The sequence below is a fragment of the Octopus bimaculoides genome, chromosome 1, assembly GCF_001194135.2.
Source record: "Octopus bimaculoides isolate UCB-OBI-ISO-001 chromosome 1, ASM119413v2, whole genome shotgun sequence".
Classification (NCBI taxonomy): domain Eukaryota; kingdom Metazoa; phylum Mollusca; class Cephalopoda; order Octopoda; family Octopodidae; genus Octopus; species Octopus bimaculoides.
In genome coordinates, this window is record NC_068981.1 from 19,682,923 (window position 1) to 19,695,762 (window position 12,840).

General features: G+C 36.5%; 1 long non-coding RNA gene across 3 annotated transcripts in view; it reads right to left on the reverse strand.

The window, feature by feature from the left end:
• Window positions 1-234: 234 nt before the first annotated feature.
• The window catches only part of LOC106873595 (uncharacterized), a 93,385-nt gene continuing 80,779 nt past the window's right edge, over window positions 235-12,840 (reverse strand). Inside the window, exons 4-6 of one of the 3 annotated variants that reach the window (XR_001409897.2) lie at window positions 3,857-3,902; window positions 926-1,161; window positions 235-407 (exon numbers count right to left, since the gene is read on the reverse strand). This is a non-coding gene — a long non-coding RNA (uncharacterized LOC106873595). The remainder of the gene's footprint in view (window positions 408-925; window positions 1,162-3,856; window positions 3,903-12,840) is intronic. The other 2 variants (XR_008263431.1, XR_008263430.1) reach the window with 2 other exon arrangements.

Here is a 12,840-nt window from a genome sequence, read left to right on the forward strand (position 1 = left end):
TCCAAATGATTCTGCAACGACACTTTTTCTCCTTCTACTCTTTACATAATCTTTAGTTTGGTATCTAATGATACTGCTTTACGCTTACGTGACATGATGCAATAACAAAAGTACTGAATAAATTTATTTTTTTAAATTACTGTGCTTTAATAAATTACTAAATTACTACACAAATGGTACGATGTTGTGCGAGCAAACATCTTAAAACGGGAAAGAAATAAAACAAAACAAATGTAACTGATTGATTGTTTTCTTTTGTGTGTGCTAGTAAAGCAACAAGGTGGTTCCTTATAAAACATAGTTCAGTTTGGAAAGAAAAACTCCGAGGAGGCCATTCAACGAAGATGTTCAGCTTCTTCTTCTTCTTCTTTTTTTTTTTTTTGTCTTTTTTGTAAGTTCGCCAATTGCTGCAATGGTAATAAACTTCATTATGACTTGGTTTCCTACACAGACGAAACGTATTTATGTATATATGATGCATATATCTACCTATACATACACATACATATACACACCACACACATGCGAACGAACGCACACACTCACACAAGTAGAGATTGTATTTGTTTGGCAAGTAACTTGATCTGAGATTCTTATGTTAAAACTGAAACAATTATATTTTTATATTTCATTTCCTTTCACATACTACGATAGTATTACATAATATACTGAGTCACCCTCCAACACACACACACACAGATAGATAGATAGATAGATAGATAGATAGATAGATAGATAGATAGATAGATAGATAGATAGATAGATAGATAGATAGATTAGTCAGGATCAAGGGTTGAGAGATCAGGTCATATTTAATATCAAATAAAATAAACCAGAGAAAAAAGTATAACTGATTTTTCTGTTGCGTATATAACTGATTTCGATGAAATTAATGAAAAATTATGAAAATTTGCATTAAATTTACTTATAGTGTTTACAATGACTTGGTAGTGAAGGCGAGTTGTTTAGTGGTCAGAGTGTTCAGCTGATGATCCTAAAGTTGTGAGTTCAATACCTGAGCCGGTGATCACGCTGTCTTCTTCAGTAAAGCACCGCATTTCATGCAGTTTCAGACTGCTCTGCTGTAAATGATTACCAGACGATTGCTGGTATAGCTCTCTCATTTTCCCTCTCTTACATCGTCAGGGGCCGGAAAGGTGTCTGTAATTAACGATAGCAGGACACATGTTAGTAACTCATACAGCCAGTGTACTTTGTATGAGTGAAAACTTCAGAAATATTTCGGTCTTATGAGACCTACTCAGTGAAGTGCGGTGTAATGGTAACAAATCATAAAATGAATCGGAGATGATACAGGTCTCGGATAAAAATCATTCCCTGATTAGATAATTAATTCTAATTAATCACCTAAGATCTTATAGTATGTAGTTATGTCCTCATGTGTGTGTGTCGAAAATTAGGGAAGGGAGTAGATAAAATCCACACTACATATGTTTCACAGCTAGTAGAACTTCGAAAATAGTAATTACCCAAACGAGGACTAATCCGCTCGCTACTCGTCAGGCCAAAGATACCTTAGTCAAATGAAGTTTACGTTGTAGTCAACGGATCCCATGTTAACTTGTAGGAGATCTATCGAAAATCCTGTGAGTTAACACGGGATCCCTTGACGACAAAGTAAACCTCATTTGATGAAGCCATCTTTGGACCGACGGGTAGCTAGCAGATTAACCCTTATTTGGGTAATTATTACTTCCGAGGTTCTGCTAGCTATGGAACATATGTAGCGTGCATTTTATCTACTCCAATCCGTCATTTTGGATTTTAATTCGCATATACAGCAACTCCAGCTGCCAACCGTAAACTAGAAAATAACTTTTTACAGCTTATCGAACTTCGATATGAGAGAAATTTACAACCTTCTACGTCAATAAACCGCTATTGTTGATGAAAGTTGTTTTTTTTTTTACCTTCTGCGGACTTTTCGAAGCTTATTAATTTCCTACACCTTGATTCTTGGATCTTAACTTTACACATGTGTGTGCGTGCGCGCGCATAAGACTACACATAGAAAGAGCGCAAGAGTAAAAAACCTATTATAATGCAAGAAATAGAAAAAATGTTTTTCTACCTCAGATATCTTTGCATGTGGAGGCGCAATGGCCCAGTGGTTAGGACAGCGGACTCGCGGTCATAGGATCGCGGTTTCGATTCCCAGACCGTGCGTTGTGAGTGTTTATTGAGCGAAAACACCTAAAGCTCCACGAGGCTCCGGCAGGGGATGGTGGCGAACCCTGCTGTACTCTTTCGCCACAACTTTCTCTCACTCTTACTTCCTGTTTCTGTTGTGCCTGTTATTCAAAGGGTCAGCCTTGTCACACTGTGTCACGCTGAATATCCCCGAGAACTACGTTAAGGGTACACGTGTCTGTGGAGTGCTCAGCCACTTGCATGTTAATTTCCCGAGCAGGCTGTTCCGTTGATCGGATCGACTGGAACCCTCGTCGTCGTAAGCGACGGAGCGCCAACAACAACAAATCTTTGCATATTAAATTTTTGATACTAGAATGTCATTTTGAAAAGATTTTACTTAAAATCAACTGTTCGTGTCTTGCCCCGGAGGCCGACTGAGGTAATTCGGATCTAATACCTGATTTATTAACATTCTCCAGTAATCTTTCTAATTCCAGCATTCATTTTAGTCAGCTAACTAAAATGTTAATTTTTTTTTAAGGACCTATTAATAGTTGGATGTAATATAGTTAATATAATTGCCTATAGTAATAGTATAATTACTGGGAAATACAGATTTCATACAAAATATGTGACTGATGTATAAGCAGCATCTAAAAGCATTTCATTTAATGCTATAGAAAGTAAGAAGTAAGCCTTAGCAATGCAAGAAATAAAATGTTTAGTTTTACAAATTTTAATGTCTTTATATCTTAAAAATTTGGACATTAAAAATCGACATCGAAATTTTTAAAACTGAATACATTTAAAATTGTAAAACTGTATGTTTTATTTTTTGCCTTGTTCTCTCTTTCTATTACATTATAAGATATTTCTAGATGCTTCATACACTACAATTACACATACACACACACACATATGTGTCCGCAGCGTAAACATATCTTGTGTTTTCCTTTTTCTTCTCTCATTGCTTTTTTTTTCTTTGATAAAACATATAACAAGGAACGTTAGCTCTTCTTCCGATTCTTTTCATTTGATCCATTTATTTTCATTGTGTACATAACTTGATTGTTATTATTACATTTTGTTTTTTCCGTTATTTGTACCATGTTTTGGCTGTTTTACTGTTTATTTTTTGCCCCCTCCCCGCTTCCATCTTGTCATTTTCGTTATGCGTGTTTCTATCTTATGTGCGTTTTTCTCTTATGTATAAAGGGTAAAGACTCTTTAGTCATGAATGACCATGGGATTGCACCTAGAAAATTCCCCTCCAAGGCACAAGTCCAGGTAAAATTGTTTATGGAAGACCAGCAGCCGCCCATGCATACCAGCCTTTCCTCTCCACGCCACCGATGTTATTCAAAGGAAAGTCAAATGCCGATACGGCTTGGCACGTAAGACTCATTTCTACAACTCATTCTACGACTCATTTCTACAACTGAGTGAATTGAAGCAACGTGAAAATAAAGTCTCTTGCTCAAGAAAATAACACACGGTCCGGGAATCGAACTCAATACCTCATGATTGTGAGTCCGACGCTCTAGCCACTGAGCCATGTGCCTTCACATCTTACGTATATATAATGCATATGTATTATGTGTACATACACACACACACACACACACACACACACACATATATATATATATATATGTATGTATGTATGTATGTATGTATGTGCGTAGGATATTTGAGGACATACCTTTTTTTGAGTCATTGCTGCATTTCTTGCTAACTCTGTATGATCTCTGTTCCAGAAAACAATAATGGCAGACCCTTAGCTTACTTAAGAAATGAAAAGGCATGCTGTTACTGTAATTATAAAGAAGATTTTGATTTGGTTTTTCCTAAACGAGAAAAACTTCGATTAAGATCAAAAAGTTAACAGAAGAAATGACAGATGATTATGTGCAGGCCCTTCTAAAGTTCCAAGTGTTACGTATACAAAATTTCCTGCAACTGTCATGGTTTTAGGGGTTGTCAGCAATGAAGGACATGTGATGCCTCCTTACTTCTTTCCAAAAAGCCTTAGAGTTAACTCTGCCGCCTACACTGAAGTCCTGGAAACTATTGTTAAGCCCTAGATAGGCCGTATATTTTATGGAAGGCCATATGTGTTTCAGTAAGACTCTACACTGTCACACATGGCTCGAGTAACACAGGAATGGATCGCTGAAAATTTCCATGATCACATAACCCATAATATTTGGACTATAACATGTGGAGCGTTGTTCAGAGAGAGTTCAATGAACACGCCTATAACACCAAAGATTCTTTGAAAGCTACCGTAGTCAGAGTTATATCCAAAATGAACCAGGACCACTTTTTTCGAGTATGTAGATGATTTAGATGCTGAAGGTGGCTTTACTGAATGACATTATAGAAAAGAAGGTTTATTTTTATCGCCATAGCATTTTTTGATAAATAAAGTTACGTGATATTATATATCTGCTGTTTTATAAGCATAAATTGTCCTCATATAGCTTACGCATACTCTGTGTGTGTATATATATATATATTCTACATATTATGATCATTACGTAACTCTGGGCTTCCTGCAACAGCTGTCGAGTTAAGAAATTACATTTTTTATTCTATACTTTTTATGCTCTATGTAAAGCTGAGTTTATTTCCATTACTCCGTGTGTATGTGTGTGTGTATGTATGTGTATAAAGAAAGAAGAGATAGATAGATAGATAGAGAGAGAGAGAGAGAGAGAGAGAGAGAGAGAGAGAGAGAGAGAGAGAGAGAGAGAGAGAGAGAGAGAGAGAGAGAGAGAGAGAGAGTATGAATGAGAAACTGAGAGAAATGTATGGCAATTTCAGTTCTTAAACTTAGTCTATTATTTTATTCCAGCTACATATCTTATCTTGGTAATCTGACGACCACTGGTTTTGAGCAAGTTTGAAAAATATTCCTCTTTACCTCCGGTTACATCTCTAGATAACGTATGATCTCCGTTTGCTAGAAAAAATAAACACACTTCCTTCAAATCACATCTTCAATGGAGTAGCTCTAATTACATCTTATCTGTTTAAAAAATAGGTTCATCACACTTCGTGCGCAGGACTGCACATTGAGGACAGACCTTGCGTTAAACAACAATCGTAACAACAACACTGGTATAGGAGATTATTCTTTTCTCTGTAAATAAGCCAGTCGCTGTGTTCCCTCAAATCAGTTCGTTAACATTCGGAAATTATTAACTGATACTCTATGTCACAAACTGATATTTTATTTCTGATATTGGCATAAGGTCAAAAATTCTGAGATACAGCCGGTTGCGGCAGCGGCAGCGGTGACGGCGGTGTCGGCGGCAACGGTGACGGCGGTGTCGGCGGTGACGGCGGTGTCGGCGGCGACGGCGGCGTTAACTCGTATCTGAGTAGCAGATCTGTAGCCAGAGATTGAACTTCTTCATCCAGATGTGTGCGAAGGGTACTGGTGCCTGAGGTTCTGCTCAGGCTATGGGCCGTATAGAAGAGCCAGAGGTATTTGTGCCAGCCCAGTCGCATCCGACCACTGCCGGAGAACCACAATACGGCACTTCTTGGGTAGGACGACCCTCACGTAAGAGGTTTCCAGCTGCCCAAGCCTGCCCCCGTCACCCCATTTACCGTCGCAACTGGACTCAGGGAAAGGAAAGGAGAGGCTCGTTGTTCAAACTACAGATAACCATCGCGTGATTTTCTTTAGGGTGGACAATGTGCTGCAACCACAAGGCTCACGCACTTGGCAACCCGTCATGATTGGGATTGGTGACACACTGAGATAGAGTATAGTCGATTAAATCGAGCATAGTTCTTAACTGTTATGTTACTTTTCCCTCCCTGAAACGAGAAACGACAAATCTAACAGGCAAGGTTTAAAATCAGAACGCAAAATGCTTTAACTAAATAGCTACTAAGTATTTCGTCTGTTACCCTAACAATTCCGCCAACTCACCATCTCAAATAAATGTTATGATGTCGTTAATCATTTGTTTGTTAAGTTTTGTTTTCAATAAAGCTGAACACCTCAAATGCATGAGGTTAATTTACTCAGAGCCACCATCTGCATGAAAACAAATGCAATGGTTAAATTAATTTTAACACAGTTAATATAAATATTAAGATTTTAATTAGAAACATTTATGTGATGAAGAAACAATACTAGCCGAATGACTAATAATATTTTAATCGTTTCAGCAAGTACAGAAGATAATTCCGAACCACGTTTCGGTCATATTAGACCTCCTCAGTGAAGCTTAAACACCATTCCTTGTTATTGTTGTTTTGGTCTGCTATACTTGTCGTTTTTCATCACTCGTGACTAATCACCAAACACACACATACGACCACCAAATAACCATTATCACGATAATAACTAGTTATAATGAATATTGTCGTTGTTGTCATCGTCATCATCATAAATACAGTTAGTATGGTAGATCGAGTAAGATCAGAAGAATATACAGCAAGAATCACGTTCAGTTAAAGATTTCTCTTCCACAAACGTGACATTGTTGTTTGGAAATTCATGTCTTACATTTCCAAACAACAGCTATATTTTGTATTGTCGCCATTATACTACTACAAACTCTCTTTCTCTCTCTCTCTCTCTCTTTCTTTCTCTTCCAGTCTAAGGATCTGTGTCTCTTTACTCTTTCTCCAGCTATATATATATATATATATATATATATATATATATATACATACATACATACATACATACATACATACATGCATACATACATATATGTATATATATAAAATTATATAATATCACTTTATATTCATGCATTGTATTATATATGTGCTTGTTTATTTATCTATCTATCTATCTATCTATCTATCTATCTATCTACTTATCTCTCTATTCCTCTATCAGTACACCGACAAGTAGCGAAAAACATTTTTGACAAATCAGTTGATTTATGCAGAAAAAAAGAAAGAAAGAAAGAACAACAAAATAATTACGGAGTGAGTTTCTTTTGGGGAGAAGGACCTTCTCAAGATACAGCAATATCTGTTACAACAGATAATTGTTTCACACCAAGACTCTTGGGAAGTAAGTAACAAAAAGAAATATGTATAAAGGAATATACATATGTATACATACATACTTACATACACACAAAGACAGAAATACACAGACACAATCAGACACACTCAGACACACTCATAGACGCACACACATACAGACGCACACACACAAACACATACATGCATGGTAAATAGATATTTTACCACTTGATCTACTGTTTACGTTTGCAGGTATCCACAGCTTAAATACTATATTAAGCTGTTATTTTAAACTGAAAAACAACAAATTTATTTATAAACACAATAGGTTCACACCTATATAAAGTAGTGAGTGGAAAAATTCTATTAATTGAGATTTATCCACGTAATTCCTAAAAAATATAAAACTGCCTACTACAACTGTCTCTCAAAAAAGGGAGATAACTCCAAAAAGATCAGCTGATCAAAATTTTGAGGATAATTCAGATGACACAGATGGGAAGTTATCTGGCTGGTCTTTAAGCAATCTGTAGCAGCAATTCACATGTTTCTGTCGTATTAGACCTGCTCAATTATTTTTTATCTAAAAGCAAAACAAAAAGACATACTTTGCATTTCAGGTCACTCGAATTTCTGTGTAATGCACTACAAATATGAAATATCCCCACTGTGGAGCTAAGAACACTATAGTTCAAATGAAGACTCAATACATATGTTGGGCTTGAGTGGATGCGTATATTAGTAGGAAAGAGGCACTACGAAGAGTTCATCCGTTCCACAAATTAAAGTTGCATTGTCATTTATGCGTTACGCTTCAAATTATCAAGAAGCGTGCAATATGAATGAACGAATTTCTTCGTTATCTACACACTGCTATGCAATTATACATATATATATGTGACCGTTGACTGAACACTATTCAATTTTTTTTCTCCGTGTTTTTCTCCTTGTCTCCGTATTCTTTCTGTTGAAGAGCGTAGCTCGAAACGTCAAAGACTTTCCGTATTCCCGAGCGTCATACTAATATATACTTTTGTTATTTACACCACCTGTCCTCGTCTGTTGTTATTATTTGTATATTCTCCCATATATATGTGTATGTATATATATACACACACACAACAGACATAAATACCTTCCCATTCCACACACACTAGCACCGAACACTTCTCAGCACCCACGTCACACACCATCATCCACACATTCACACACCTACACACAATCTTCAATAGCGTCACCACACATACCACTATACGAACAGCGCCACATACTGTTTAACTCAGTACACACCTCACACCCCATCATGCACACTCCCACACACCCACAAGCACAATATACCTGAACGTAGACAATATATATACACACACACAACAGGCAAACACACGCAACGCGCATAGAAAACTTTCGCCCACAAACATACACTATACACATGCATACAATTTTGGTCACAGACACACACAAGCACAAACACACACACATACACATACATACGTGCGCACATCATTTGAACAAGCGCACATCGACTGCTACACACAACACAGACGCACACGTTAGTCTCACACATATAAACACGTCTATAAGCACACACTCACACACACTCGCCCACACATACGTATTCACACACTCGATCCCATTCACACATTCACGCTCACATACACATTCTTACATACACACACGCATTTGTGCACCTTAGTTCGTTGGGGGTCACCGTTACCGTTATTATTATTATTATCATTATTATTATTATTATTATTATTATTATTATTATTATTATTATTATTATTATTATTATTATTATCTCCCTTTCATTCAGCCTCTTTTATCCAGTCATTTCATCATGTTGGACCGTTGAACTCTGCACACTTTTTTCTCTCCGTTTTTTACATTCTCTTTCCTTTTCTTTTTTTACACTCTTAATCCTTTCTGTCAAATAGTGTAGGCTCGAAACGTAAAAGACTTTTTCATTCTTCCCGAGCATTAAACTAATACACCTGTTTGTTGTTCCGACACTTGTCTTCGTCTTTTGTTTTCTGTAAATTTGAACTATACAAATTCTTGCACGCGCGCGCACACACACACACACACACACACACATACATTTAAAGAGTGAGAGAAATAGACGGACAGACACTTAGACCTATAGACAGACCTGGGTTCCCATCCCATCTTTTTTTTTTTAAGTTTTAAAACTAATAGTAGTCGGTAATTTCTGGAGATAATGCATTTGTGTGACTTATATAAGTATTTGATTTATTTCGTTTGTTTTAATTATCATGGCTAAGGGCATTCCGGAGCAATGCATATAAACAGAAACATTATCAATAAAAAACAGATAATAATGTGGCGTTTATATTTCCGATAAAAAAAACTACTGTCGTTGCATCAGGACTAATAAGCCTGCACATCAGATTATTTAGAGTATTTGTGGGTTCGAATCACACTTATTGCTATCTCATTTTCATTTCATGAAATCATAATCATCTGATGTTTACATATACATTCAATGTCTAAGTATATATTTGTGTTGACAAGTGAAGCTTGAAAATTAATTAATTGTTTAATATATTGCAGGAAATTACAACTTCAACTTAGCTATAAAATATACAAAAACAGAAAGGGGAAAGCAACCAATCATGAAATCAGGCAACAGTTTCGCTTAGTTTCTCTTCTCTACAATTATCTTATTGCTTATTTGTAACGACATTCAGGTCAGAGCAACAATACAAGATGTGATCATACCCTAGTTGTATCACTATAGAATATTCTAACATTCTTTGTCTTTCGTTTTTTATTTCCCGCTACTCACTCTCACTTCCCTCTCATGACAGTCGTCTGCCCCCCCCTGGAGTTTACTGTACTTTGTATACGTACAAACATAAATACAGACGCGTGTGACTGAATTTATGTGTCCGATGTGTGTGTGTACGTATGTGTGGGTATAGCGCAGTGGTGGCTGTGTGGTAAGTTTGCTTCTCAACTACATGATCCTGGGTTCAGTCTCACTGCGTGGCAACTAGGGCAAGTGTCTTCTACTATAGCCTCGAACCGCCGCAAGCCTTGTTTTTGTGTCTGTGTTTGTCTCCCACCATCACTTGCTTGACAACCGGTGTTGGTGTATTTACAGCCCCGCAACTTAACGGTTCGGTAAAAGAGAATAAGTACCAGACTTTAAAAATAGCCATGCAGTCAATTTGTTGGACTAAAGCCCTTCAAGATGTTCTCCCAGGGTGGCCGCAGTCACATGACTAGAAGCAGTGAAAGATCAACGATAAAGATAAGGCACGTGTGTGAATATATACACACTCACCCACACACACATATATATGCATACATACATAAATACATACACACACACACACACATATCATAATAGAGAAAGCTGCTTATTAATAAGGAATGTAGCAGTTACTAAAAGAAAGCAATTATTAAAGGCTTGACCGTCTGGAAATTTTTTATAAATTCATGTCTCAAGAAATTTCTTGTAATTTCGGTTTCTGAAGTTTATTGAATATTTGAACTACAAGATTTTTACAAATTTAAATATTCGTTGCACTCACTGTGCAGTAGATTTGAATGTTTAATAAACAATATTAATTCGTTGCAGGCGAAATTAAGATGTGATCTTGTTGGTATGGCTGTTTGGAACGCTACAAGTCTTACAATAATATCTATGTGATCGCTGCTATTTCTAGCACGCTAAACATAGTTGGGTTATCTTAAAGTTTGTTTAATTAGAGATATATTACAACTACGATAAATTACTGAAAGAAATATTTATTAAGCAAGTGAAATTTTTTATAAATTGAAGTCTTCAAGAAAATTTACTTTCTGAAATTCCTTTTAATTGTTGAATATTTCAAGTACACAAATTTAAATACATACATACATAGATACATACATTTATTTATTTTTATGTTTGCATTATGCATGTGTGTGCGAGCGAACAATTAGTTGTGAAGAAAAGGAGGTCCCCAATACTGAGAGTAGACATATTTTACACGTAATTAATGGTGCAAGGGGAATATTGTACAACAGAGTATGTATAAAATACAGAATATGTATAAAATATCATAAGAAAAGTTGAGAGTACGCCGCAAAGACTACGACCACCTCTGAAATCCACGATCCCTCACCAACATTGTCAGAGAAGATACATACGCAATGAATCTTTACAATGGCGGCAGTGAAGAAGATCCTAAGCGACCCAAGTTGCCTGAGTGACCCAAGTTGCCTAGTTACAGGAAGCTACAGAAAATCCAATCTGTTGGAAACTCGCCTTAAAGCTGACTTCTGAAGCTTATTTTTTCTTTCAAATGACCCCACCCCGCCCAAATTTTTATCTTCTGGACCAACCCACAAAGTTGTAGAGTAGTCGATCCCATCATGCTTAAGGAGCTCTGTTTACCCTTCTATAGTCACTATGTTCTGACAAGAACTAACGGCCATCAGTCTCGATGTGTTCTCACAGTCGGTGATCGTTCACCATCTTGAGTATTTCTGAGTACCCCTGCACTATTTCCTAGATAATCAATGACTATACTGGGTTCAGCCATCCTTTTCGCCGGCCTTACTTTTACCTGGTGGCTTAACCGCCGACGAGCCTTCATTACAGATGGTATTGCATTACATGTTACTCAAAACGATTTGACACCACAAAAATACTTATGTACGTGCATGCATATAAGCTATAAGCACAAACATAAATATATTTACATATGCCAACATACAATACACATACGCACAAACACACACACACAAAACTATTGCTTTTGGGCAGATGAACAAGCCAAATGACTTTGTCCAATATTTGAAATAGTACTCTATAATGGTTAATGTGAAGATGGTTATGACAAAATCTATGATTTATAGACCTGTTTTCCTTTACTGAAGCTACAGTTATTAGAACCAATGTATCTTGACATGTTGCATCAAATCATCCAGCTTCTGTTAGCTGCATATACGGTAATTAACTGTATCGTGTTTCAACAAGATGGCGTCTGTTGCCATTACGCCACAACTGTTCAGAATTACTTGCATAAACTTAATGGATTGAAGGTTGGATAATATGAGACACTGGCCAACTAGATCACCAGATCTAACAGTCTTGGATCTGAGACTTTACCAAATGGCAAGTCTACTAAATAAAGATTACAAAATCGGATCACCTATAAGAAGCTTTACGAAATACAGCAGTTAACATAACATCGTAACAGCTCCAAAATGTGTTTCGAAATGCTGCTTAATTATTTCAGCTACACAGAGAATCACTGACGGCTGTCATGTGGAACTCTGCCTCTGAAACATCAAACAATGTTACTAATCTTTCATTGTATATTACTGAAATATTTTTATCACTTTAATGTGTTTCATTAAAATAGAGGGGGGATTTAATGGATACCCTGAATTTTACTACACACATTACACACACACAGACACACGCGCATACACACGCACGCACACGCACACACACATTAAATGGAGGAATAAAGGGATAGGTGCTGAAATCTTTGTAATCTGCAGTCGAGAGTTGATGAAGGGAGTGTCACGAAGTGCACGGTATATGTAAATGTCACATACATATAAGTATAGTGTATGTGTGTGTGTATGTATATATGTATGCATATGACATACATGCATATATATATATATATATATATATATATATATATATATATATATATA